This window comes from Euphorbia lathyris, chromosome 4, assembly GCF_963576675.1.
Source record: "Euphorbia lathyris chromosome 4, ddEupLath1.1, whole genome shotgun sequence".
In the NCBI taxonomy this organism is placed as follows: Eukaryota; Viridiplantae; Streptophyta; class Magnoliopsida; order Malpighiales; family Euphorbiaceae; genus Euphorbia; species Euphorbia lathyris.
In genome coordinates this window covers 52,108,698-52,114,735 of record NC_088913.1, presented here as the reverse complement: position 1 = coordinate 52,114,735, position 6,038 = coordinate 52,108,698, and the positions used below count along the sequence as shown (strand labels likewise).

The 6,038-nt window shown below is 36.5% G+C and overlaps 1 non-coding gene across 1 annotated transcript; it reads left to right on the top strand.

Moving 5' to 3' along the window:
* The first annotated feature begins 213 nt into the window (after positions 1-213).
* LOC136228115 (small nucleolar RNA R71) lies at positions 214-320 on the top strand. The gene has a single exon (XR_010688449.1). It is a non-coding gene; the product is annotated as a small nucleolar RNA R71 (small nucleolar RNA).
* The last annotated feature ends 5,718 nt before the right edge of the window (positions 321-6,038 follow it).

The following is a 6,038-nucleotide window of genomic DNA, read 5'->3' as shown; positions in this document are numbered from 1 at the left end:
ACTGACGATGAGGTTGAGGATGATGGTTTTGCCACCGGCATATGTCCACGTTCCGCGGGCCACATACTGCTGTTGATTGCCATTTCCTCCAAAAGTTCTCTCGCTTGGGCTGATGTTTTCTTCATAAATAGCCCTCCCGACATAGCATCTAATGAACCCCTAGTTGTAGGATTCAGTCCATTGTAAAATGTTTGCATTAAAAGTTCAGCGGGTAATTGGTGGTGTGGGCATAAACGTTGAAGTTCTTTAAAACGTTCCCAAGTTTCATAAAGGGTCTCATTATCATTTTGAGAAAAAGATGTTAACTCCTTTATGACTCTTGCGGTTTTTGCTAAAGGAAAATATTTAGATAAAAACGCTTGGGCTAATTGTTCCCAAGTGGCAAAAGTTGCGGCTGGCATAGAAGTTAACCATTCTTTGGCTCTATCCTTCAAAGTGAAAGGAAAGAGGCGAAGTTTGATTGCTTCTGCAGTCACATCTGGAATTTTAAAGGTGTCACAAATTTCTAGGAAATTTGTTAAATGGGTGTTAGGATTTTCGTTAGGTAACCCGTAAAATGTTACATTATTTTGTAACATATTAAGCAAAGCTGGCTTAATTTCAAATTGGTTTGCGGTGATTCTGGGTCTAACGATACTATTGGTTACACCGGCCACACCTGGCCTAGCGTATTCCATAAGTGTTGGTGGGTCTGCCATTTTTTCTGGCTCGATATGTGTTTTTACTGGGGTCTTATTTTTGTTTTTCTTATTTTTCTTGTTCTTCCTAATGGTTTTCTCAATTTCTAGGTCTATAGGGTCTGGTGCAATGCCTGAATTTCGAGAACTGCGCATGAACCTGAAATCTTGCACGAACTGAAACTACCTACAAAACAGAATTTGATAAATAAATAAATTAGTATAGGAAAACTTTTAAATTATAAAAGTTAGAATAAATATGTTTAAACCTAGATTCGAAATAAAACACGAAAAATTTAAAATTTTGTCAAAAATTTTGGCGTTCCCCGGCAACGGCGCCAAAAACTTGTTGAGCGATTTCCGCAAGTGCACGGTATACGCTTGTAGTAATAAAAGATATCGAACCCACAGGGAACGCTTTTTAACTAAAACTTTATTTAATTCGGTTTAATCACGTGTTTAGGTTTAATAAAAGAAATACGTTTAGTTGATGGAATAGGTTTTGGTAAATTAGGATTAGATAGAAAGATTATATCGAGTTTAGAGAACAATTCCGTTTGGAATTTTGATTACAAAACAGATACTTCCGTAATTGGAATGAAATAGATCTTATTTTCATAAAGCAAAGTAAACAACTTTAACTTTGTGAGATTATGGACATGTAACAATATAATAATTTACTCAATTAAATGGCTTCGAACCATAGAAATCCCTCTAGCGTAGAGACGATTCCTACCTTAATCAAACTAGTGTTTTACTTCTGATAAGCCGTGATCAGCGATCATGTCATCCATAAAAACTAAATTTGTTAAGTGTTCAACAAAGTTCTTATAAGAATAAGATGGAATGGAACGTTTTAATAAAAACACCAATATATCATTTTGAAAATCATTTTGTCAGAACAATATCAAAATAACAACAGTAAGAATATATTGAATAAATAAGTATATCATTAATTGAAATGTGAATTTTCACAGGTTAACAGAGAAGTAGAAACTTGGATAGCATTGTAACGAAGACTTTGAGATCCGGGTCGTCAATCTTTCTCTCAAACTTCGTAGGCTCGTCAAACCATATGCGCTTCAGCCGTCAATTCTTCTCGCTGGATCTTTGGAATAGAGACTGGTCCCGTCCACTATCAGAATGAAAACTAAACTAATACTGTGTTTATAACTAATCTAAATACAATTCGTGTACAACACGATTGCTTACAGAAATGAAATCTAACTTTCTGATTCTTTTCTGAATCAGAAACTCAATATAACAACTTTCTTCTCTAATTTCTCTAACTTTTCCAACTTAACCAACCTTGATTTCTGAAATGGATCACTTATTTATAGTTGGTGAAGGGTTGTAAATGACGGGTCGTGTCTGCTGGTGAAGGGTTGCTTTTATCCGAACGAACAGACGCGTTTTTCTGAATTAAACATGTGTTTAGTGTGCAGGAAGACTTGCTGTCGCGACTGAGATTCTGAAAATCTCAGTCGCGACAGGGGGTATAGGGGCGAGCTTGAATATGTTGTTTTCCCCCGGTCTGGCCTCCGTAAGTCGCGACTGAGATTTTGAGAATCTCAGTCACGACAGAGAGTTTTCCTCCCTGGCGTTCGACTGTTTTTCATCCTCCTCGAGCGTTCTTCTGGCTGATATGTATTCTCGGTACGTTTTAAGGTTTTTCCTCCATTTTAGCTCCGTTTTAGCTCCGTTTTCGCTCCTATTTGGATTTTACCAAATATTTAGGTACATTGCATCAAAGAAGTAAATAAAGACGTAAAAGTATTCCAAATGAATATAATTAGCACGATTTCAATGTAAATCTATCGTATTTATATATGATATTTTAGGTATATTTTGGGCTTAACACTAACCTCTGATCCATGTTATGAATCCTAGGCTCATTGTATCTTCGTGACAATACTTTTCATCTTTAATATATATTATAGTTTTGTTTGTTCAATTGTTTTATTGCTTGATTCTTTGTCTTACGCTTTGTCTGATTGGTTTAACTCATTCGATAATCCCAAAATTAAGTTGGCACATATTGCGAGCTGAATCTGACCTAGTCAGTGCCTATAGGATTGACGACCCTATAGAAGATTAAGCTCAAATTGCTGAGCCTTAGAGATAGTTTCGGCCTTACAAGGGAATCACGAACTAGGGACCTCAGGAGGATAGGTAGGGTTAATCGCCTCGGACACAAGTGACTTAGATTAGGTTTTAATTCCGTTGTCTAAACAATCTATTTTCATTGTTATCGTATCACCTCATGTCCCTTCGGGTAATTACATTGGTAAAAGATCACCTAGGAGTAGCTTAACTTAATTAGGAGTAGAATAACTTAATTAGGTTTAGAATAACTTAGCTAGGAGTAGAGTAATTCAACTAGGAGTAGATTAACTTAATCAAAACAACCTCAAAACCCACACAACCTAGATAACACCTGAGACCAAGTAGCTCGATACTTGCAGGAATAAATTCTGTGGATTCGATACCTGGACTTGTCTAGATTTTATTACTTGATAACGACGGGGTACACTTATCCCTCAGTGAGCCTTGCGGTGCGAACGCCATGAGGCGCATCACCAACCCGAAGCTCCTAAAGACTCTAGTCATGGAGTTTCAAAGATCCCAAAAATATACATCCGAGCTGATTATGCTTGGAAAATTGAATAAAATGGCTTCAAACACTAAATCCATTTATGAACTATCACTTGCCTTTTGAGTCGCTGCGATCCATTCACGAGTTAAAGGTTAAAGGTGCAGAAGTGATTTATTTGCTGAATTATATTTTGAAATTTGAATTTAAGATTTTATGGGGGTAAATTACATATGTGGTGTACTATCTTTACCCCAAATCACACTTTGGTGTACAACCAAAATTTTGTCACACTAAACCGTACGAACTTCAGGTGACCTCCCACTAAAGTGTACAACCGGTTTTTGTGACCGGTTAACGCTGGTCAACTATGCCACATCAGCATTTTTCAGTTGTAGAATTAAAAAAAATAGGACACACTTTTTATGGAATGACTAATATAACATCATTCCTTATAAAATTACTAAAATACCCTCATATTCTTCCTTCAACCCCTCTCTCCCATTTCTCTCCCTACATCTTCTCTCTCACTCACCATCATCTTGAAGTTGGTGAGCACATAGCGACACCTCATCCTCATCCTCCTCACCACCATCACCATCATCTTGAAGTTGGACATGTGGTGGGGCCAAACAATAATTCAAGTGATGAAGATAGAGCAAGAGGCGATGATGTTGATGAAGGTGACCGGAGCTTCGGCAGAAACCGATGGCCGTGGGAGGAAACTTTAGCACTCTTGAGAATAAGGCCGGATATGGACGTTGCTTTTCGAGATGCTATAAAGTTTCCAGGTCAGTTTTTTTGGGGGGGGGGGGGGTTCCATTAATGGAGATCGGCAATTTGGACATTTTGTTTATCTGAGTCACTTTCTTTTTCTTTTTGCAGTAATTACCTATACACACTCAATTCTTGCTACAACTTCATTTTAATCCCCAATTATCCTAATTTAATTTTGACTAGCTCCCTCCCTCTCTTAAATGTAATTGAATTTGATTGGAATTGTACTTGGATCTCATTATTTCTTTTGTCTTGTAATTAAGATAATAGTATTAATTAAATTGGGTCGAATAATGTCTTAACTAATTAAATCGTTTTTATAAATGGTAGAGAGAGGAGTGAGAGAGAAATGGCAGAGAGAGGAGTGAGAGAGAAAATGTAGAGAGAGAAATGAGAGAAAGGGGTTGAAGGAAGAAGATGAGGGTATTTTAGTAATTTTTTAAGGAATGAGGCTATATTAGTCATTCCGTAAAGAGTGGGTCCCACTTTTTTTAATTCTACAACTGGAAAATGCTGATGTGGCATAGTTGACTAGCGTTGACCGGTCACAAAAACCGGCTGTACACTTTAGTGGGAGGTCACCTGAAGTTCGTACGGTTTAATGTGATAAAATTTTGGTTGTACACCAAAGTGTGATTTGAGGTAAATGTTGTACACCACATATGTAATTTACCCAATTTTATGGCGTGGAATTGGTTATTGGATTGGAGTATCTACACAAAATTGATATAGCTTACAGATATTTGAAGCCCGAAATCTCAGAAGAATGGCCGTATAATCCTCATCGATTTCGATCTCGATCGCTCCACCAAAATCTCACCAAATTCTGGCCAACCAAAAGCCTCTCCTTCATCTAACCCAGGCGCAAAAAAACACCCATTTTGGAGAAGACATTATTCTTTTTAACTGATTCTGCAACTTTGGTATCACAACTCAAGCGCCAAATGACAACTAAAGAGCCGTGGTTCTTAGAAAGAGATTGACATGAGAAGCCACCCACTGAGTGCCGCCTAGGAATAATCATAGCAGAGAAGGTGTTGTAATAACATTTTGTGCTTTCCCAGTGTTGGGAGAGAGATGCGAGAGAGAGAGGAAAGTTATGTGTCATTAGATTGGGTAAGTATTAATATTTAAAAAATATAATAAATTATAAAATAAATAAAGTGACAAAATTACCCATCAGATTTCTTGACTGTGACTACCACCTCAGCATTTTAAACACTGTTAGATAGAAATGTCTAGGTTTGCTAACGGATTGAAGTACATGGTATCAGTTTAATTTTTTTTAAACCATATGGGTTGCGATTGAAAACAGGTGTAACCGTAAGGTTTATTTTTGTACTTTTCCCAATTATAAAACTAGGTCAAATAGGAGGCCAATTTACATATTTAGACCAATTATCCAAGTCATTACCTATCCAGACTATTTATTTGCGACTTTCCCAAAATTCCATTTGTATATATATATATATATATATATATATATATATATATATATATATATAACCACTTATAAATTTCTTACTCTTTCTTCTTTCTCTCTTCGATTCTTTTATAGTTTGCGAACTTGGCACTTCGTTTTTAATTATTGACTCATATATACGTAATTCTTCTTGCGAACTATGCACTCCATTTTTTATTATTTTGTACGTTTTTCCAGGATAATACTTTCAGTACATGATTTTACTTCGCATTTTTTTTTTGCAAACGGTAAAGCGTGCGAAGGTAAATACTACTTCACAGAATGACTTTTTCTTCATAGTTTTTGCAAACTGTGAAGCAAAATCAAGTACTGAATTAGTATTTACCTTCGCAGGCTAATCAAAAATCACAAAATAACATACCTTCTTACCGGTTCTTGCCATTGGAATCGGTTGGAAGTCGTTGGAAGAAGAAATGTAAAGATTGGAGGTGTTGAAGATGTTCGTCGTTCGAGTTTTTGGTGTTCGTCGTTCGAGTTTTCGCGAATGGTTAGGGGTGAAATGCATAAG